General features: G+C 32.5%; 1 protein-coding gene across 1 annotated transcript in view; it reads right to left on the reverse strand.

Moving 5' to 3' along the window:
- shakB (shaking B) overlaps positions 1-24713 on the reverse strand; it is an 840660-nt gene that overhangs the window by 795777 nt on the left and 20170 nt on the right. Inside the window, exon 2 of the mRNA XM_067785020.1 lies at positions 12680-14401. The gene's annotated coding sequence lies outside the window, so the exon portion shown is untranslated. The remainder of the gene's footprint in view (positions 1-12679; positions 14402-24713) is intronic.

Below are 24713 nucleotides of genomic sequence, written 5' to 3' on the forward strand. Positions count from 1 at the left end.
GATGTTTCAAAAATAATTTCGAAACAGTCCTAGCATGATCCCCAAATATTGTCCAATACAATCTGGTCGAGAACAAATCCCGAAACTATTCCAATACGATACCACAAAGAGTGGCAAAATTATCCCGAAATAAGCCTGGAGTGATCCAGAAATAGTTCCCAAAGGCTTCTGAAATAATTCCCTAAATACCGATAGCGAATTAGTCACGAAACCAATCCCAAACAGGTAGCAACCCAAATTTTCTTTCGCTAAATATGAGTCAAATAATCTTTTGCTTGATATTCATATAGGCTATGTATTACTGCGTACATGTTTTGTATGACTTTATATTTCTTTTTCGAATTATTTGTAACCACAAAAGTCAAAAAACCACTTTTGATTGTTATTTTTGGTTTTTATTTTAAAAGTAAATTTTTACCAACTATATTTGAATTTTATAAAAAAGTTAACTAAAGTTAAGGATGTTATTTGTGACTTTTATAATAAAAGTCAATATTTAATTTTTACTTTTAATTTTTATTATAGAAATCAATTTCTAACTTTTATTTTTGAATTTTATAAAAAAGTCAACTTTAAACTTATCTTCTGACTTTTTTGTATCAAGGTCACATATATTGAGGATTGTGTAAATGTGATCACTGGCAGTCTCTCCTCCATTCCGCGCACTATTTTCGTTACTTTTACCGATCTCTTCTTGTCTGCTTCGAATCCTTACTTGCCTTCTTTGAAATCACGTTTCAAGAGCACTTTCTTATAATTTTTATAATGTTATACAGATAATTTTTCTATTATTTTGGGATAATTTTGGCGATATTTCGAGACTATTTTTCGGGACAATTTTGTTTTAATTAACGTGCAGATTTAGTATGCTCTACACTGAAAGAAAAAGACTGGTAAAATCAACCGAAATACGGGTCAATTCAACCGAAATTTCTGTAAATTTTTATCCATCGCAACAAGATGTTGAATCAACTGCGCACAAATCGTTGATTCGTAATTGACGGTTTGAGTAGTCAAATGAACAAAAAGTTGTTGCGACAGCTGTGTATGAAAGTATCAATGTTGCCATATAAATAAAGAAATGTAAGGCGCGATAACCTCCAAAGAGATGTTAGGCCGAACTTCTCTTCCAATTTGCGCCGTGCTCCTTTTTAATTTTTCTTACAAATTGGCGGGACGCGACCTACTTGTTTTATGCCGACTCCGAACGGCACATGCAAGGCATATGAGTTTTTACTGAGAGCATTTGATGGCAGAAATACACTCGGAGTGCTTGCCGAACACTGCCGAGGGGCGACTCGGCTTAGAAAATTTTTCTTCTAATTGGAAAAGCTTGTTTCAAAAATTTTGATGTTGCATTTCCCGGGGTGTGGACCTAGGGTCTTCGGTGTGGTAGGCGGAGCACGCTACCATCACACCACGGAGGCCGCCATATAAATACGCACGTATGTGAATACACAAATACTCATGCTTGCTACATATACACACATATGAATATAGACATGAAAATAGTAGGCACAAAACTGATTCTCAATTCTTTCAGTTGCAGCTCAGCTCATTCTCAATTTCTTCTCTGACATGTAGTTGCTACACTTGATTGTTTCGAACAAAACTTGTAGTATAAATGTTTGACGTAACATTTTAAAAAGAGAACTTGTAAGTTAAAGAAAAGTAAAGAATCAAATCGCAGGAAGGTAATTCCCCACTGGAGTAATTTTACATGTAATTCGGCAAATTTAATTTTCGTAACACTTTAAGTTGAAACAATTACAAAACAACTCAAACTTTTACTTTGTCGGAAACGTCAACATTAAAAAAGGATGTTTTTTTTAATATCTTATTAGATTCGTTCGCAATTCCTTTCAGTGTATGTAGACAAACCTCTTGAAAAGTTTGAATATAATAAAAGATAAATATAAGGTGCAATAAACTTCGAAGAGATTTAAGACCACACTTTCTTCCAATTTGCGTCGTGCTCCCTTTCTAATTTTACAAATTGGTGGGACGGGACCTACATGGAATATGTACCGATGCGACGATTTCGAACGGCATCTGCAAGGCAGATGAGTTTTCACTGTAAAGATTTCAATGGCAGAAATACGCACGCAGCGTTTGCCAAATCACTGAAGAGGGCGACGCCATTAAGAAAACCTTTTCTTCTAGTTGAAAAAATCGATTTAAATATAATAAAAGATACAAATAAAAAAATAAAAGGCGCGATAATCTCCGCAGAGCTTTAGGGCCGAGCTTCTCTTCCAATAAATATAAGCGCTCAATTAAATATTGAAATAACGAGAAATTTTATTTATTGGAAATATCAATATCAATTCAGTCCCATTTAAAGAGAAGTCTCCTGCTAATTTAAGGAAGACACCTGCCGCAGCTATGCAGATAGAACCATTGCTAAGCCTTTATCATCAGTACGATTTAGGCCCGCTGTGTTAACCATTTAGCTACAAAGCGGTGGTTTGTTTGACTGATAAATTCGGATTCCTCTTTAGCAACTATATTTTATAAGCGTTGCGCAAAGGACTGATACTGTTGGGTTATTGTTTACTATCAACTACTTTTTGACCCTTCCATGTGGTCTTGGTTTATATATAATGTTTTTGTTTTCATCGGCCTATTGATTAAGAATTCTTGGTTAGAAATCGAGCGCAATGCCTATACAAATTATTTTCTAGTTAATTATTGTTTTATTGCTAGCTATTTTTATAAGCTTTTATTGCCTGAAGCAAGTTTAATTGAAGGGTCAGAGCACAACCGATTTTTGTCGTGGCTTCACATTTTATGAACCAAATTAAGTCAGAATCCAAAATTTAAGCTTTTTCTACCAAGCCGTTTTTGAGAAAATCTGATTTAAATTTTGAAAATAGCAAAAAATTAGTACTAACTTTTTTGATCTTTTTTGATTTGTGGTCCGATTTGGCTCATATTTGAAACACATAATACATACAAGAATAGAAATCGACTTATGAAAAAATCGCCCCTAGGTGGCGCAAGGATCGATATATTCACAAAAATCGTATCGAAAATTTTGAATATCTGGATCTTTGCGCCACTTAGCGGCAATTTTTTTCGCAGGCCGTTTTCTATTCATGTATGTATAATGTGTTCCAAATAGGAGCCAAATCGGACCACAAATAAGATTTTTGTGAATATCTCGATCCATGCGCCACCTAGCGGCAATTTTTTTCCATAGGTCGATTTCTATTCTTGTATGTATTATGTGTTCCAAATATTGGCCTAATCGGACCACAAATCAAAAAAGATCAAAAAAGTTAGTACTGATTTTTTGCTATTTTCAAAATTTAAATAGAATTTCCTCAAAAATGGCTTGGTAGAAAAAGCTTAAATTTTGGATTCTGACTTAATTTGGTCCATAAAATAAGAATCCACGAGAAAATCGGTTGTACTTTGACCCTTCAATTAAACTTGCTTCAGGTACACCGTGTGTTGTCTGTAATCAAATTTTGCAAGTTAAATTTGATACACTTCTCGGTGTCCGATTGAGCTGAAATTTTGCACACATGTATAACTCCGATGACAACTCAGTATTACTTTGCGAGAATTCGATAAATTTATCGATAACAGAGTTATCGGTAAAAATTTGTATTCACAAGGGAATAAAAGCCTAAGTCCTCAAGAACGCAGGTAACATCGCTGTTATCGCTAAATGTTGCATACTTTTTGTTGCATATTTTTCTGCGCACTTGAATTTGTTTTACAGATTTTTGGTGATGGAACAGAGCGGAGATCTGCATGAGTAGTTGTAAACTGAACGCGACATAGGTAATGTCACAATAAAATATGATTTTAAGTTAGTTAACACTCGAAGTTGACTTCTAAGAAACCTTGTAATATTGATGCATTAACAGAAATGGATAGGATGAGAAACGTTACAAATAACTAAGTAAAGATTATATAACTAATTTAAACAATATTTTATCCTACTAAAAATTCATTTTATATTAAATTTAAGAAAAAAGCTTTTCTAAGAACAAGCTCCTATTACTTGTTAATAAAGCGAACTAAAAAGTAAAAAAGAAAATAAAAAAAAAAAAAACTTTTTTAAAAATAAGCTTTTATTATTGGTTAATAAAATTAACGATAAGAAAAGGAGGTCCTAAATATTCTTAATTATACCATCAATATTTAACACGCTTTTTATTAGAACAATTAAAACTGTGATATAAACTGTAAGATATAATAATTTAGGTGTAAAGTTTTAATGTTAAAAATATATAATTATGTACAGTATGGAATTTTTTTGTCGCAGACGAAGAATCCTAATTACTGTTAAAGGTTACAATGAACTTATAAAGTGTCATATTTCTTTACTGTCAATTTATTTTTTACTTTTTAGTTAATTTTATTAACCAATAATAAAAGCTTATTTCTAAAAAAAATAATAATTAATAGAGCTATAATATGACTTAAATTAACACTTTCGTTGAATGGATATGTTTAAAATCTTAAAATAGAAAAAATATTTTGCGAAGAAAAATTGTTGGGAAAAAAATTTACTTAGAATATGCCATCAAAAGAAGCGCACCCAAAATTGCAAGATAATTTTCAATTGAAGCATTAAAGTCATTTATTATTTATTTTAGTTGAAAACTGCTAAGGAGAGCATTACATATGCCTTTTCTGTCTAGCCATTTAAATTTGATATTTTCATTTATTTAGCGTACGCCTCGTTTGCTGCAGCGAACGATTTATTTATTTGATTTCCTTTTGAATATGTTTGCATTTTTTGTTAAATTTTCTTATTTGTAAATGTTTATTTGTAAAACGCACATTTATATCGTAGATATACCGAATTTTATTATCATAATATTAACCGCAAATAAAAGCTTTGCTAATTCAGAATAAAAAGAAGATGAGATAGTATGCAGTTTATTAAAATATAAATTATTAAATTTATATGTAAATATTTATTCGTTTAAAATAGAAAAAAAACCAATTTGAAAGCTTTCATGCACAAATTAGATTATGAATATGAAATAATTATTAGAAGTTAGAAAAATTATTTTGAATAATTTATTTATAATTACATTATTGCATACAGCAGCGAACAGAAAAGCAGCAGTGGCAATTTTTATCTGTTTTGGTCAATTGAGCTTTTTTTTCCTTTTCGTTACATAAAAAAACATTTCTATGAATATTTTTGCTGGAACTACGCAAACCAATTTCAAACATTCTTTCGAAAAATTTGAAAATTCCAGAAAATTTTTCAAAAATTTGAACATTTTATTTGGTTTTTTATACTCAGTTGAGAAGAGCTCACAGAGTATATTAACTTTGATTGGATAACGGTTAGTTGTACAGGTATAAAGGAATCGAGACAGATATAGACTTCCATATATCAAAATCATCAGAATCGAAAAAAAATTTGATTGAGCCATGTCCGTCCGTCCGTCTGTCCATTAACACGATAACTTGAGTAAATTTTGAGGTATCTTGATAAAATTTGGTATGTAGGTTCATGGGCACTCATCTCAGATCGCTATTTAAAATGAACGATATCGGACTATAACCACGCCCACTTTTTCGATATTGAAAATTTCGAAAAACCGAAAAAGTGCAATAATTCATTACCAAAGACCGATAAAGCAATGAAACTGGGTAGTTGAGTTGAGCTTATGACGCAAAATAGAAAATTACTAAAATTCTGGACAATGGGCGTGGCACCGCCCACTTTTAAAATAAGGTAATTTAAAAGTTTTTCAAGCTTTAATTTGGCAGTCGTTGAAGATATGATGATGAAATTTGGCAGTAAAGTTACTCCTTTTACCGTATGTGTGCTTAATAAAAATTAGCAAAATCTGAGAACGACCACGCCCACTTTAAAAAAAAAATTTTTTAAGTCAAATTTTAACAAAAAATTTAATATCTTTACAGTATATAAGTCAATTATGCCCACATTTAACTATGGCAATGATATGGTGCAATAAAATGCAAAAACAAAAGAAAATTTTAAAATGGGCGTGGCTGCGCCCTTTTTCTTTTAATTTGTTTGATACTTTTAATGCCATAAATCGAATAAAAATTTACCAATCCTTGTGAAATTTGGTAGGAGCTTAGATTTTAGGACTATAACTGTTTTCTGCGAAAAAGGGCGGAATCGGTTGAAGCCACGCCCACTTTTTATACACATTCGACCGTCTGTCCTTCCGCTCGGCCTTTAACACGATAACTTGAGCAAAAATCGATATATCTTTACTAAACTTAGTTCACGTACTTATCTGAACTCAATTTCTCTTGGTACAAAAAATGGCCGAAATCCGACTATGACCACGCCCACTTTTTTGATATCGAGAATTACGAAAAATGAAAAAAAGCCATATTTCTATACCAAATACGAAAAAAGGAATGAAACATGGTAATTGGATTGGCTTATTGACGCAAAATATAACTTTAGAAAAAAACTTTGTAAAATGTGTGTGACACCTACCATATTAAGTAGATGAAAATGAAAAAGTTCTGCAAGGCGAAATCAAAAGCCCTTGGAATCTTGGCAGGAATACTGTTTGTGGTATTACATATAGTACCTGGGCAACCGAGCTTTGCTTGACAACGTTTCGTTGTGCTGAGAAATCTTTCTAATAGTAATCTGTGGGAAATTGCAATTATTCATTTAAAAGAAAATTATTTAAAATTAAGTCAAATCATGTGTAAGATTTTTTACGAAGATTTTTAACTTTAATGTCCTCCTTTAGAGCTCTAATAGAATATGAGTAAGTAGAGCACTATTTCGTCTTACTACCCCAAGCCTAAATGTCAACCCTACTCAAAAATGTCCCTATTGTAATGCGGAGTGGAATGCCTTTCGTTTCATACCCATATCGGCATATCTCATGTAATTTTTTTTTAATTTCGAAAAGGTGGCAACCCTTAATGGCAACCCTACTCAAAAATATCCCTACTGTAATGCGGAGTGAAATGCCTTTCGTTTGATACCCACATAGGCATATCTCATTCAATTTTTTTTTAAATTTCGAATAGGTGGCAACCTTGTGAAACATTCTGAATGACAACACCTAGGTAGAAAGTCTTAAAAAGTGATACGTTATCTCTGAGCCAAATTTCATTTAAATGGGTTGAGCCGTTCCCGAGATCATTCGGCTATACAAACAAACAAGAATTGCTCGTTTAAAGTTATAAGATAAATAAATTAGCGGTACCCGACAGATGATGTTCTGGGTCACCATGGTCCAAATTTTGGTCGATATCTTGAAAACGCCTTCACATATACAACTAAGGGCCACTCCCTTTTAAAACCCTCATTAATACCTTTAATTTGATACCCATATCGTACAAACACATTATAGAGTCACCCCTGGTCCACCTTTATGGCTTTACCTCGAAAAGGCGTTCACCTCTGGAACTAAGGCCTACTCCCCTTTAAAATACTTATTAGCACCTTTCATTTGATACCCATATCGTACAAACACATTCTAGATTCACCCGTGGTGCGCCTTTATGGCGATACCTCGAAAAGGCCTCCACCTATAGAACTAAAGCCGACTCCCTTTTATAATACTCATTAGTACCTTTCATTTTATACCCATATCGTACAAATATAGAACTAAGGCCTAATCCCTTTTAAATAATCATTAACACCTTTCATTTGATACCCATCTCATACAAACACATTCCAGGGTTACCCTAGGTTCTATTTCCTACATTAATATTTTCCCTTATTTTGCCTCCAAAGCTCTCAGATGAGTATGTAATGTTCGGTTACACCCGAACTTAGCCTTCGTTCCTTATTATTATTATTATTATTATTATTATAATTTTTTTTTTTTTTTTTTCAATTTGCAATTTCGTAGCTAAATTGATTTTAGTCTAACAAAGTACAAGCTATAGGTCTCTCGAAATACGCATTGATTTTCGAAAATTTTGTTTCAAACGTTGCTTCCAGTTTCTTCTTAAAAAATAACATGTTTGCACTTTGTATGAATGAAAATGTGCAAATTTTGAGAGACGTTAACTTGAACTATTCAAAACAAATTCAGAATAGTCCATATGAAAAGTTCGAAATTTTCTCGAATTTTTTTCTTAAACAATTTTGAGATGAGTCTGCATAGCTGCAGAATTTAATTGCAGATATTTGATAAGGAATGCCACTGCTATTTATCTGTTTGCTGCTGTTTATATAAGAAAAAAATAATATTAAACTCTAAAATGCTGTACAGGTTTAATTTTATTTAAATGATTACTACTTATTTTTTTTAAATCGCTTAGAGCAAAAACTTTTCTATTCAATCGATTTATAGCTTACAGAAAATATTATCTATGAAGATACATAATATTTACTACCTTTCAGCAAATAAATTATCTACATCTCAATTATAAATTGATGCCAAATAATCCAAATAAACTAACACTAGCATACCTAAAAAAATAAAATAGCTAATTGAAGGTAAAATATTTTCTCAAATTGAAATATTGTACCATGACGATATCTGTACATTGAGGTTCTTGAAAAAAAATTAGAGGATAGGTCGTTTTATATACCCAATGAACCCAAATTAACAGTTTTTAGAATTTCTCTCTACCTGTCTGTATGTATGCCTCTACCCACATCACTAAGTATTGAGTGAAACTTTCACTGCTGTATTAACCGGAGTCTAACTAACTGTTTAGGATACGTCTTAAACACTATGCACCTGGGATCTTTCGACCGAATAAAGGAACACGGGTATTTTTCGAATGTGCTTGTACAACATGGATATCAAATTAAAGCTTTTTATGAGAGCTCAAATATAAAAAAAATAAGCAAGGACAGGACTGTCTTCGGCTGTGCCGAAGATTTCATACGTATCATGAATGCGGCTGAACAATAATTTTATATCTTTCGTAATCTCCAAATAATCGGATGTATAAGATAAGAAATATATAGTGAACCGATGTACATACCTATACGATTTTAAAGGTAAATATTAAATAAAAAATGGCAAAAACCCCCGTGTCTGAACGCTCGGTTGTATGGGATATATACTATATATAGCTCCGATCGAATGGATTTTTACAGGAAATCTTCTATGATATATTAGAATAAATATCACCAAGTTTAACGTTTTATATTGGAAACTAAGGGAGAAATGGCCAAAAATCTTTCTATCTGAACGATTAGTTGTATGGGATATATATATACTATATACATATAGCTCCGATCAAAGTGATTTTTACAGGAAATCTTCTATGATATATTAGAATAAATATCACCAAGTTTAACGTTTTTATATTGGAAATTAAAGGAGAAATTGCCAAAAATCTTTCTATCTGAACGATCGGTTGTATGGGATATATACTATATATAGCTCGGATCATAGTGATTTTTTCAGAAAATCTTCTATGATATATTAAAATATATATCACCGAGTTCCACGTTTATACTTTCTAAATTAAGGGAGAAATGGCCAAAAATCTTTCTATATGAACGATTAGTTGTATGTTGTTGTTGTTGTTGTAGCGATAAGGTTGCTCCCCGAAGGCTTTGGGGAGTGTTATCGATGTGATGGTCCTTTGCCGGATAAAGATCCGGTACGCTCCGGTACCACAGCACCATTAAGGTGCTAGCCCGACCATCTCGGGAACGATTTATGTGGCCACATTAAACCTTCAGGCCATTCCCCCCTCCCCACCCGCAAGTTCGATGAGGAGCTTGTGGTCGCCAGAACCTCGTCTGTTAGTGAAACAGGATTCACCGCGGATAAGTGAGGTTGACAATTGGGTTCGGAGAAGTTATATGTTGCGCTGGCAACCTGAAGGGTTGCGTTACACAACCCCTTGAATCTGGTATTTTAGTCGCCTCTTACGACAAGCATACCTACCGCGGGTATATTCTGTTCCCCTAACCCGCTGGGGAATATTTCATTGTATGGGATATAACTATATAGCTCCGAACAAAGTGATTTTTTCAGGATATCTTCTATGATATATTAGAATATATATCACCGAGTTTCACGTTTATACTTTCTAAATTGCGGCAGGAATGACCAAAATCGTCTTATCTGAACGATCGGTAGTATGGGTGATATATGTTATAGTGGTCCGATCCTGCCGGTTCCGACAAATTTCTAATATAATACAAAAAGACATCCTTGTTTAAATTTCATTGAGATATCTCAAAATTTTAGCGACTAGTTTGCGTTCAAACAGACAGACGGACGGACAGACGGACATGGCCATATCAACTCAGTTCGTCGCCCTGATCAATTCGGTATACTTAATGGTGAGTATATCTTCTATATTTCTTAACGTTACAAACATCGGACCAAATTTAATATATCATTTCATGTTCACCAAAGGTATGAAAATAATTTTTGGGTTTTCTTAATGCATTCACAAGATCAAGGCCAAATTGCGCACTAGGAGAGCCCAGAATTTATTTTTACGTTAGAGGTTGCAAACGAAAGTTATTTACAGGTTTTTTTTTATAAATGGATGAAATTCATAATTTCAGTTTTTCGAGAATACACAGAATACTTCTAGTTGCAAAACTGACCGGACCAGAGATCTTTGAATAAAATTTTTGTAATGGATTTGTATGAAAAAATTAAATTTTCTTTGCGTTTTTCCAACAAGTAAAGATTTTAAATTACATCCCTTTGCATTAAAACAGGCGAAATTAGCTCAAATATATACCAGAATGTACGGCTCCAAACAAAAGATCTGAACAACGCCCTTATATAAAGATTGTTTTTCTAGTGCAACATCCTCTTTAACGAGGTATGTTTCACACCTTTGAGTGATTACACGACCTAACAGCGAGCCCGGGGTATCGAAATTTTGCTGAAAAAATCTTCCCGCCGATTTCGTTAACACCTCTATAAAGAAATATTACAACCCCCGAATCGGCTGCCGTGGTTATATGAATCAGCCGTCATGATATGAATAACAATAATACATATAAGGGTGTATAAGAAGGGCTTAAAACCTGCACATCTCATAAACTATGAAAAAGTTCCAACTAATTTCATACAATTTTTTTTTTTTTTGGTTGTGAAAAAACTTCGTTTTTACTTAACCACCTCTGGGCAAATAGCTCTGATAAAAACTGAAATATAATAAAAGCTTTGGCCCATCAAACAAATGAAAGAAATGTTATATTTGATTCGAAAAAAGTTTCATTTGATGTGAGATCACAAAGTTTAATTGGATTTGATAATATTTCTTTACCTGAAAAAAAGTTCCATATAGTTTGAAAAAAGTTCAAGTTTGATTTGAAAAAAAAACTTCATTAAATTTGAAAAAAAAAATTTTTACTTTGAAAAAGATTTATTTGATTTGAAAAAAGTCTCAATTGCTTTATAAAAAGTCTCATTTGATTAAAAAAAGTTTCATTAGAATAAAAAAAGTTTCATTATATTTGAAAAAACTACATTTTATTTGAGAAAAAGTTTCATTTGATTTAAAAAGAAAAATCCAGTTGATTTGAAAAAAATTTTATTTAATTTGAAAAAAGTTTCAATTGATTCATAAAAAGTTTCATTCATTTGAAAAAAAAAATTTATTTTATTTGAGATAAAACTTCATTTCACTTAAAAAAGTTCCAATTGATTTGAAAAAGGTTTTATTTGATTTGACAAAAATTTCATTTGACTTGAAAAAGAATCCATTTGATTTAAAAAAGTTCTAATTGATTTGAAAAAATTGTATTTGATTTTAAAACAGTTTCATTTTATTTTAAAAAAGTTTCATTTGATTCTAAAAAAGTTTAATTTGCTTTGAAAAAATTTAATTTGTTTTGAAAAAAGTTTAATTTGATTTGAAAAATAATTCATTTGATTCTAAAAAAGTTTCATGTGATTTGAAAAATGTTTCACTTGCATTGAAAAAAACTCCATTTGCAAAGTCATAGTTGACTTGTAAAAGCACTCGATTGGATTTGCAAAAAAATTCCAACTGATTTGAGAAAAATACATTTCATTCGAAAAATGTTTCATTTGAACTGAAAAAAAATTCCATTTGATTTGAAAAAAAGCTTCATTCCGAATTTCAACATGATATCTTCAACGGATTTGAATTAACGGCTTTAAAACTTTAAAATTTTATTTTTCCAAATGTGGGCGGTGCCTGTTTTATAAAATTTATAAAGTATTTGTATATGTAGCAAGGGAAAGCTCGAAATTTCAACACGATATCTTCAACGACTTTTGATTTACGGTTTGGAAAACGTACACATTATTTTCTTCTACATGTGGGAGTTGCAACGCCCATTATCCAAAACGTTTCCACAATTTGGTTTGTCGTTATTTAGTCAATTCACATATCCAGTTTCGTTCATTTATTTTTCTTGGGTAAAGAACTAAGGCATTTTTTCCATTTCTCGAAATCTTCGAAATTTTCAATATGGAGCTATCCTTGGCCCATGTTAGCCAGTATGTCAAATTTTGTAAAGATATCTCAGTTTTTATTCAAGTTATACTTTTTTTCGATACTAATAATTTTTATATATGAATGGTATAGCTATCTCGATTCCTTAATGCCATTACCGCTATCGTTCTGCAATTAAAGTCCTTGTGTACAAGTAAACGTTGGGCAAAAAACTGCAATTCATGTTCTAATAGATTTATTGAAATCTGTAACCATCCAACACACATTTTTATCATGGCGCAGTTATTCAAAAAATCATTCTTCACAATTATTCTCTTTAATTACTTACCTTTTATAATCGGAATAATCGTGTTCGTTGTGTTTTGAAAAATCTGCTTAATTGATGAATATTCGTCATGCGATTTGAATATTTTGTGAAGCGTTAATTTTTTGGCACACCTACACATACATATATGTATGTAGGTTTTTTCTATGAACACAAAATATTTAGTTATAGTACACTTATTTTTTTGAACACTTTTATAGTTGTTGTTGTTGTTTGTTATTATAAAAATATTTGCTTTTCTTAGTTTCTCAATTTGCAAATGCAAATTTATTACGAATAAATATGATTGAATAAGTATGTATGTATATATATTAATGGTGTGTAGTAATGGCTCACACTTTGATGAATGTATTACGCGCACTAAGTTCAACAAATTACGATGAGCTTACATTTGCTAACCATATGTTTGTGATTTAATGCTTACATTTGTTTTTTTTTGTTGATGTTTGTTTCCTTGCACACACTTTATGGAATATGAGAACTTTTCAGTATTGATTTGAATGATTTTTATTATTTGTTCTTTGATTTTTTTTTTCACAAAAAGTTCTTTGTTATGCTTATATTTTTTAAGCCTATGACGATGAGTTTTTATTGTTTTTGTAATATTTTTTTTTTTACAGCTGATTTTTTATCTTTGTAATGTTTTTTTATTGAAATGGTAAAAATTGTATAGCCAATTCAGCTTTTTTGCAATGTCATTTGTTGGCGCTGCTCTTGTTCTTGCCACGGCTGCAAAGCTGTGCTGAGCTTTCGTTTTGTATGTTTGTAGGCCATGCTTGCTTTAATGATGTATTAATCGGTTTTATATTTTTAATATGAGCTGTAATTATTTCAAGTTTCGCACGAATGATTTTATCGCTTTAATGAATTTTAGTTTTCAATGCATTTCTTACATTGCTTCGCTTTAAAACTTTCATACATTTATTTTTTCTTCTGAATGAAAAGTTTTCATCCTTATTTTGCTTTAACTTGTTTTTGTTTTCTTTATTTCGTAACTTTTTTGTCATTTTTTTAAATGCATTTGCTTAAAATCTTTTAAGTTTTATGATTTTCATAATTTTCTAATATTGCTAAACTTTAAATTATGCGTTTTATATGAACTTTTTTTCTGAACATTAATATTACTTTGAGACTTTTATTTTTTTATTTACTATTAATCATGTGGTACGAATATTTTTTGTTTATGCTTTGTCTATTTTTTACGCTTATTTATATATTTTAGTAGTTTCGGTTTTTTCCCAATTTAATTTTTAATAACCGTTTAATTTATTTATTCAATTAATGATATGTTTAATTAATCGCATTGCATTACCCTTAAATATTTGGACCCTATTTCAGTCTATTGAGCTTTGTTTATTTGCAAAAATTTATTGTTGTTGTTTCAATCCCATAAAGTTGATATTTTCATTACAACTGTTTTTCTTATTATTATTTTTTATTGTTTACCTGTTTATACGGCAGATTTATTTAAGTTTTTTTATTTGTCGTTGTTGTTGTTCTTGTTGACGCTGCAGTTGCTATTCGCTTAACAACCCCCTTCTGCTACTGGTTCCAATATAAGTTTGTTTTTTATTTGCTGTACTTCTCTTATTTTCCATAGTAGTTTGCTTAACTCCATTCAAAGTACAAAATCCAAATGTTGGAAAAACAAAACCAGCACACGTTAAAACTTTTCAACTCAATTCCAATTCAGTTCATGCCATTTTCCACATTAACGTCGGTTGGCTGCAAAAAAGAAAGAGCGGCGTGAGTGGAAAATGCAGCAGAGTTTAAAAAATTTTGGCGCATAAATAAATTGTGCGAATGAAAAAATTGCTGTATTAAAACTTTCTTACACGCTGACGTTAAGAAGATAATGTGGAAAAAAGTTAAAAGAAATAAGATACAAAGAAAAATAAAACATAACACTTTGAGCAGCTCAAGGAATTTAAGAGAAAACCAGTAAGATTGTGGTTGTGTTCAGCTGTGCCACCTTTCTGTGGTGAAACTGAGAGACTATTTGCTAAAATTTCACAATTTCAAAATTTCGTATTATCTGAAGAAGCAAATGCTTAAGATTTATATTATGGACGTGAAGTTAGCGTAGCGTCTTTGGGGGATCAAAATATTAAAAGGTCGGTATTTTGTCGTAAATTATGCGCTCATTAGTTGGGAAGAGAAAAAAATGTGTGCGCTTATCCAAGTGCCTTTTTGTTTGGCATGATTCGCTAAGTTCACGTAAAGTTAGCAAAACTTAGCAAAGTAAGCAAATAATATACATTATATTATATTACATTTTTATTTTTATTATATTACATTGATCAAAATGCAATTGAGATAGTATGGTGCTTATTAGTATGCAATTAATTGCAAATACTAAAATTTTGTCAAGTGTTTTTCGTGTCGGATCTGAACAAAAGTCTTATCAAATTTTAAAAATTCACAATATCTGAACAAACAGTTCCTTAAAATATACTTTATTAACGTGAAGCGTAGTCCTTTGATAGATGAACAAATTAATAGACAGGTATTTTGTCGCATATTATTCCGCGCGTCATGCGGGTGCGCCCCTCGTGTCGGTCGGGCGGGCTTTGGAGGGTACTAATCCGTTGGGTTTATTACAAAAAAAAAGTTCTTGCATAGTGAAAAAATTGTCGTACTTTGCAAGCGCACTGCTCCTTTCGAAGTTCGACTATGCTGGTATTTTGTTACTTATTATTGACTAATCAGTTGCGTAACGAAAAATTTGTTCACTCTTTCTCAAATTCTTTTCATGTTGGGGCTTTCCAGAAAACCAAATTTCATAAAGATAGCTTATTTATATATAGTTTAATAAAATCAAAGTATTCGCTGGATATATAAACAAAAAATATATATATATATATAGCAAAATAAAACCCTAAAATAAAAAGATGATAAAAAATTTTAGGGACTACCTTTATATAAATGGACCAAAAAATAGAAGGCAATTTTTCCTTTAATACAGACATAATCTCGTTGAATTTTTACTAAAAAACTTTAACAATAGCTCTTATAAAAGAATTTTTGGACTTAAAACTATAAAGGTGGAGCGCAGTCTTTCAATTTAAGGCAAACCACATACTTGGGATTAACTAATTGATTATTTAAAATTTAAGCACGCGCTCTACCTTTATAATTTTAAATCCCAACATCTTTTACAAGAGCTAATGTTAAAGTTTTTTAGTCAAAATTCAACAAGATTATGTCTGTACTACAGGAAAAATTGCCTTCTATTTTTTGGTCCATTTATATAAAGGTAGTCCTTAAAATTTTTTTATCATCTTTTATTTTCACTTTTTTAGAGCTGCCTACAAAAAGGCATTTGGAATTTTGCGTTCTGACTCACGGCGCAAGTTTCAATTCTCTAGCTCACCGGGAAGCTGCTTAAATATCGATTGCAAGATTCCCCTCATTCTTCAAGGATTTGCGGTTATCTTGACTAGCGCGCCACCTAGCGGAAATTTGTTTTCTATAAGTTGTATCGTCACCAGGCCTCTAACCAAGTGCCAAGTTTCAAGTCTCTAGGTAACCCGGTAGTTAGTTAAAAATGGACTGAAAGATTGCCAAATCAAAATTATTTCTCTTAATATCTCGATCCATGCGCCACCTAGCAAAATTTGTTTGATCAGGTATTGCATTGCCACCGGGTTCTAACTCAAAGCCCAAGTTGCAGGTCTCTAGCTCACCGGGAAGTTACTTAGAAATCGATCGTAAGATTCCCCCAGTTTTTCAAGGATTTGCAGTTATCTTGATTAACGCGCCACCTAGCGGAAATATGTTTTCTATAAGTTGTACTGTCACCAGGCCTCTGACTAAGTTAGTCAAATATGGATTGAAAGATTCCCAAATTAAAATTTGTTTTCTTACAATCTCGATCCGCGTGCGCCACCTAGCGATTTTTTTTTTTTTTTTGTTTAAATGTTTCACTGTCACCGGGTTCTGACCCACGGCCCAAGTTCCAAGTTTCTAGCTCACCGGCAAGGAACTCAAATATCGATCGCAAGATTCCCCCCGTTTTTCAGGGATTTGTAGTTATGTCAATTAGCAGGCCACCTAGAGGAACTTTGTTTTCTATAAATTGTATTGTTACTAAGCCTCGAACTGTGTGCCAAGTTTCAAGTCTCTAGCTCACAGGGAAGTTAGTTAAAAATGAATTGAAAGATTCCCAAATCAAAAATAATTTTCTTAATATCTCGATCCATGCGCCACCTAGCGAAATTTTTGTATCAAAATATTGCATTGTCACGGGGTTCTGACTAACGGCCCAAGTTTCAGGTCTCTAGCTCACCGGTAAGTTACTTAAAAATCGATCGCAAGATTCCCCGCGTTTTTTCAGGGATTTTCAGGAATTTTCGTTTATTCGAAATGGCAGCATTTTGTTTTCCATGAGTTGTAGTGCCATTGACTCGCAAACTATGTGCTAAGTTACAAGTTTCTAGGTAACCGGGAAGTTAGTTAAAAACGGATTGAAAGTTTCAAAATCAAAACTAATTTTCTTAATATCTCGATGCGTGCACCACCTAGCGAAATTTTTTTGATAAAATATTGCATTGTCACCGGGTTCATACTCACGGCTTAAGTTTCATATCTCCAGCTCACCGGGAAGTTACTAAAAAATCGATTGCAAGATTACCCTCGTTTTTCGAGAATTTGTTTTTATCTCACTTAGCGCGCCACCTAGCGGAATTTTGTTTTCTGTAGATTGTATTGTCGCCAAGCCTCGAATTGTGCGCTAAGTTTCAAGACTCTAGGTCACCGGGAAGTTAGATAGAAATGGTTTGAAAAATTCCCAAATCAAAACAAATTTTCTTAATATCTCGGTCCTCGTGCGCCACCTAGCGAATTTTTTTTTTTTGATGAAATATTGGATTGTCACCGGGTTCTGACCCACGGCCCAAGTTCCAAGTCTCTAGCTCACCGGAAAGGTACTCAAAAATCGATCACAAGATTCCCCTCGTTTTTCTGGGATTTGTAGTTATGTCAATTAACAGGCCACCTAACGGAACTTTGTTTTCTATAAATTGTATTGTCACCAAGCCTTGAACTGTGTGCCAAGTTTCAAGTATCTAGGTCACCGGGAAGTTAGTTAAAAATGGATTGAAAAATTCCCAAATCAAAAATAATTTTCTTAATATCTCGATCCATGCACCACCTAGCGAAATTTTTTTATCAAATATTGCATTGTCACGGAGTTCTGACTCACAGCCCAAGTTTCAAGTCTCTAGCTCACCGGGAAGTTACTTAAAAATCGATCGCAAGATTCCCTGCGGGTTTTCAGGGATTTTCGGTTATCTCGATTTGTCTGCCAAATGGCGGCATTTTGTTTTCCACGAATTGTAGTGCCATTGACTCGCAAACTATGTGCTAAGCTACAAGTTTCTAGGTAACCGGGTTGTTAGTTAAAAATGAATTGAAAGATTTCAAAATCAAAAATAATTTTCTTAATATCTCGATCCATGCACCACCTAGCGAAATTTTCTTTATCAAATATTGCATTGTCACGGGGTTCTGACTCACGGCCCAAGTTTCAAGTCTCTAGCTCACCGGGAAGCTACTTAAAAATCGATCGCAAGATTCCCTGCGTTTTTCAGGGATTTTCAGGGATTTTCGTTTATCTCGATTCGCTTGCCAACTGGCGGCATTTTGTTTTCCACGAATTGTAGCGCCATCTACTCGCAAACTATGTGCCACGATTCAACTCTCTGGATCACCGAGAAGTTAGTTAAAAGTCGATCGCAATATTTCCATTTTAAAATAAATTTCTGTATATCTCGATCCGTGCGCCACCTAACGGATTTTTTTTTCACTTGAATTGTAATGTCTCTCAGATCTGAACTATGTTCTAGGTATCAAGTGTCTAGCTCAACGGGAAGTTACCGAAAAGGACTTTTCCGTCGGTCAAAAACTCATATGGAAATGAGGGGACAAATATTAAAGCGACTTAATATAAAGGTATAAAAAATGAGAATTGTTTTCACTTTTTATAGTTAAAATAAAAAAAATATAAATTAATATCTTCATTTTACGATGACCTATGTAATGAAGAACGCATTGATGTACTTCTTATGTAAGTTGCCTAAAAGTATTTATTTATTATTTATTTTTTATACAATATTATTTATAGTTAAAATAAAAAAAAACTATAAATCAATATCTTCATTTGACGATGACCTATGTAATGAAGAACTCATTGATGTACTTCTTATGTAAGTTGCATAAAAGTATTTATATATTATTTATTTTTTATACAATATTATTTATTGTTTATACACAAGTAAGACTATGTCTTTTATAGTGTTATACATAGAAATTGATAACATTAACTTAACATTTTTAAATCAATTGATAACATTAACAACATTTGATAGAGGTGATCACACTGCACTAACGCTTTAGATTTCTCGAAAGCATTTGATACTGTTAGCCATATAATTCTTCTCCAAAAACTGGAATCATATTTCGGATTAAGCGACAATACCATTACATCATTAGGTGTCTATTTAGCAAATAGCAAACTGAGGGTTGTGTCTAAGAAAAACTGATCGAAACTATTGCCAGTAGTATGTGGTGTACCGCAAGGCTCGATCCTCGGTCCGGTTTTATTCACCCTCTATATTAACAACCTTGAAAGTTGTTGTAAAAACAGCTCTTTATATCTCTATGCCGATGACGCACAAATATATCTTTCTGCACCTTTAGGACTTTCTGAGGATCTCATTTGTAGAGTAAACGAAGATATAAAGCAAATCTCTCTATGGCCGAAGTCTAATAGACTTAGTCAGAATGTGCCGAAAATGCAGACAATTATGCTGTCTTATTTTCCATATAATGCTAATAGTTTTCAGCCAGTCATGTTGAATGGGAGGGTTGTTAATTACGATAAAGCTGTTAAAACTCTTGGCTTCAAAGTAAATACAAATCTCACGTATATCGATCATGTTAACTCTTCAATTAGTAAAATGTATTTTGTGCTAAGGCAGCTATAGAGAACATCAACTTATATTCTTCAAGAAATTAAACTCAAGCTAGTTAACTCTTCAATTAGTAAAATGTATTTTGTGCTAAGGCAGCTATAGAGAACATCAACTTATATTCCTCAAGAAATTAAACTCAAGCTAGGTAAAACTCTATTAGTTTCTATATTGTTATAACAAGAATTGATATATGGCTGCCCTGACAAAGCTTCGCTTGGTAAATTGCAGCTCTTAATTAATAACGCCGCACGATATGTATATTCAAAGAAAAAATTTGATCACATTTCACAATTTTCAAATAATATTCTGGGCTACTGCTTAGCCTCATTGATCGTCGTTAAATTTTGTTTATGCTTAAACTAATCCACAGCCGATGTCCGAGTTACCTTTATTCTAAAATAAAATTTGCACAATCGGACCGTACCTGCAACATAATTGTACTATACTTTAAGTATTCTACAACGTCAAGAATTTTTTTCGTTAGAGCTGTACAGTTGTTGAATTCTTTACCTAATAAATTAAAAAGGAAATCTAATCTTAAATAAAAATTGGCTGTTTTCTCTATATTTTCTTCCTATTCCTTTTCACCTGTTACTATAACAATGATCTCTAATCTTCTATGTGGGCACATATTTATTTTATTTTATAATTGATTTAAAAATGTTGTTAATATTATTAATTGATTTTAAAAAGTTAAGTTAATATTATCACTTACTATGTGTAATACTATAAAAACATAGTCTTACTTGTACATAAATAATAAATAAATAATTAACAAAAAATAACCTCTTCAATGAAACGAGCAATTATTAATGTCTTCTTGTAACAAAAGTGATTTTCTATTATATTTTCTGACTGACATCATTTCCATAACCTTGTAGTTAGAGCTTACGATTTCTCGAACTTGTTCGAGATGAGATTTCTCGCGAGTCTCGCCTTCTCTCGAGATTCTCGAATCTCGAAATACTCGTAAGGCTCGCGATATTCTCGACATTCAGCTTATTTGCTGAATTGACAGTATTATATATTATGATTTTTTCTCAAACACACGAATCGAGAATTTCGGGACTCGAGAGCTCGAATCTAGCGAGAAACGAGAAGATGTTCGAGACTCGAGAACTCGACTTCTCGCTTCACTCTCGGGTATCGTTATTCTCGCAAACAATTCCGAGACAAGTAATAAGCAGAATTTATTTATTTATCAATTAAAAAATAGAATGCAACACATAACATTTAATAAATATGCATACATACATATACATATAAAGTTTTTTGTATAGAAAACAGTAATATGGGCTATTAGTTTTAGATTATTAATATGTATGCAATTTGTATTAAATTTTAGTCAATATATTTTTTGTAGCTGGACAATACATTTTTCAAATCCTGTGATCGACCCAAATGAATTAGGCAGTTGATTACGTATTATAAGCTTAGCCTCTGCACCGTGTATATGCTCCATTTTTTCACTGGGAATATTTTCTTTTGCTGTTTTTTTGGAAGGCACTGCTCGGGTATTCGATTTGTGGCTAGTGATAATAAAAATATGGCTGCATTGCACAGACAGCAATTGGCCTCATTATTCGTTTTTGTTGCATACTGCCATACCCAGCCTCTTTCTGGAGGCATTGCAAATATTATTAAATATTAATATTAGCCGTGTTTTTTAACACGCGTATATCCGTTTACGCTTAAACTTTATATTGACTGCTAAGAGACAAACTATAAATACACCTCTGAAATTGCTGCGCATAAATTTTGTCCTACTAAATTTCAATACGCATTATACTCAGATGTAACTGAAATATGTGTCTTTGTTTCACCCTGTACACTAATTCTATGTATTATATGTGTGTCCACAATTCATCGCAACTGATTCAGCTATATGTTATACCCTATGGCCATCAGAGCGTTGCGTCTCCGCTTTTCGCTACACCCTGTTGCTGTAGCTAGTTGTTTTACCACAGCCGCTAGATGGGTCTCCTAAGCATTTTCTAAGCGAAGATAGGCGTTTTTTAACACGCGCAAACTAAACGTATACGCGCGTGTTAAAAAACACGGCTATTAAAATATTAAATATTGTACGTGTTCTTTTAAAAAGTGGATATGTATGAATTATGCCTCTGAGTTGGAAAATAAAAATGTTATAAAAAAATTTACACATACGAGTTGATTGAGATGTCACAGAAAAACGCAATAAAGTGAAAAAAAGTGCCAAGTGAATACATATAATACTACTACAGCGGCTAAATTCTATGTCGAGAAGCTCTCGAGCTTATCGAGTATTTCGAGAATCTCGCGAGCTTTACGAGAATTTCGAGATTGAGAATCTCGTGATCTATACAAGTATTTCGAGATTCAAGAATATCGCGAGAAGCCGAGATCTCGATTTCTCGAGTCTCGAAATTCTCGCTTGTGTTCGAGAAGAAATCGTAAGCTCTACTTTTAATAGACAAATTTTTACTGTTATAAAATTAAAGGACCCGAACGAAACTGAGTCGCCTTCCTTAAAACCTCGTTAGTTCTGTCAAATCTGTTTTTATGTACCGCCTGCTGCGTTTTCCTTTGCCACTAATTGGCTTTTTCTTATAGAAAACTTTTTATTCCTAAACACAAAATAGCTATAGAAGTAGGAGTTTTAATATTTGATTTGAAATGCATATTCCTTTTTTTGTAAAAATAGTGACCCTCGCATTGGCTATGGAGTAGCCACACATAAAAAAAAATTAGATATTCAAATACCCTAATGAAATCAACTGCTTTCCTAAGACTTCTGTCTGCGGTTTGGTCGTTTCTCGCAGTTTGAGGATTTAAAGTTCGACTCGTTGCAATAATCCGACAACTATCCCTCCTTTCCATCCGAGGCTTCTTCCTTCTCAATTTGGTTACAGTTTTTATAGTTGAACGGCCTTAGACCTGTTTTCAATGTCTCGCGCAACTATGCCAAACGCTCTGTTATCCTCCATACACAATCATTTCTTTACTGTTATAATTTCTGAACCATTGTTAAGTTATGCATAAATTTAAATTCATATTTAACAAAAACATTTATACATTTAACTTCCCGTAACAGTGAATAATATAGCGACTTTAATTTAAACTATTTAAATATCATTTGCAATACATTAAATTGCACTACCCTGGTTTCTTGCACATGAAGAAAAACGAATTCACATAAACGATAAAAATAAAACAAATGAGTGCGAGGAACAGGAAAACGCTCGAAAGGAAGCGATAAGAGCGCATATAAATTTCAGCTTTAAAACGGACATATTTTAAATAGATAAATATATAAACAATATGCAGTGGACAATTACGACTTTCTACAATTTTATTTTCAATGTATAAAGAAATTAACCAAAACCCAGAAAAAACAGAACAGACAAACAAACAAAGTAACGAAATTTAAGCTTTAAAGTCAAATATTGCGATGAAAGCACAAAATGTACAGAAAAGTAGAAAAAAACGAAAGGAAAAACAAACAAAAAATCAAACTATACGAATATAAAATTACATTACTGCAGTTGTAGTATATATAAATACATATATGTATGTGTGTGCGTATGCATTTGATATATGCCTGTGATGCCATATACAACAAACTTGCAAACTTCCATGCCATGTGGCCTTTACGGTAAACGACATGTCCGCCTCAAACACATTAGCCGAAAGCATAAGCGGGCCAAAAGAATAGAGAGAACTGGCAGCGACAATGCATGCCATGCAAATTCAGTAGCACGCATACACAAACAATATTTTTCGTATTTATTGGGTATGTGTATGTGTGCGTCTAAGTATTTGCTTACTGGCTCGAGCATGGCACTACTGCCACACATTATGCCACTTATACACTCATGATGGCTTTATTCTATTGTTATTATATAATACAACGCTAGCACTATACTTCAACACCGGCAGTCAACACCAACCCGCGCTTTCATTTTGGCATAATCACATACAATACCTATTTCACAGTGGGTTGAGATAAGGGCAAAGTGATCACACAATAAAAATGGTTTCATGTAATCACTTTAGTAGCCTGTTGTTTGTGAGCTATATGCTTTTCAGTGTCATTACATTTTTGAAATGTAAATATCTTTGCTCACAGTATGAACGAATGATGAACGTAAGCGTAAGGTATAAGTGTAAGCTTAAGCGTAAAAATTGTCTTTTTAAGTGGCATGTTACATGATATGTTATGTATATGTAAACTACTTTCTTTTTTAAATAAAATTTGCACCTTTTTACTGTCGTTATCGTCGACGTTGATAGTTGATAAATAGTCAATCATTCAACCCTTGTACTGGATGTCTAAGACATCATCATTCGAGTATTCAAAGCTCGTGAGATGCTCGCAAATTTCGAGGCTTTCAATATTTTTTAGCAAAACTACTTGCTGTGAAGAAACGCCTGCAGGCTTTCAAATGTATCAAAAATATATTTAAAGCTATGAACCAGAAATATTCATCACTTGACGATTATGGTATCTTAGAATGGGTGGATCATGTGTTATCAACTTTTAACGACCACGCTAATAAAAGTTATTAATTAAAAAAAAAAAAAAAGTTTACATATTTCATAATTTCCTGTAGAAAATTCGAATAAAGTACAAGTGAAAGTGTTCGGCAATACTAGCTATATAAAATTTTGAAAAAGAAGGCGTTACCATGCCCACAGGCAAAAAAAATTTAATTTTGTCGCACATCGGAGTTTATTTGTCTCATACCATTGATAACTGAGTATATGTAGCCTAAATAATAATCTGTATAGATGTTTGGAAAAGTAGGCTGTGCCACAGATGCCTGTACGATATCACGGTGGTACAATAAATATATATATAAGTTTTGCAAATAAATGGAAGAGTAAGTATTTTCCTTACTATAAATAAGTTAAAGTTGTGTGTGTGACATATGAGCGTCCAAAGTACTGAATCGATCTTGATGAAAATTTCACAATAAGTTCATGTGGTCACCAGGTACTTTTCTGGCTACATAGAATTTATAAAAAATAAGCCGTGTCAGGTAGTAGAAATGAAATTCAAATTAGGAGCAAGAGTGAAAGTG

Source organism: Eurosta solidaginis, chromosome 4 (assembly GCF_040869045.1).
Source record: "Eurosta solidaginis isolate ZX-2024a chromosome 4, ASM4086904v1, whole genome shotgun sequence".
Classification (NCBI taxonomy): Eukaryota; Metazoa; Arthropoda; class Insecta; order Diptera; family Tephritidae; genus Eurosta; species Eurosta solidaginis.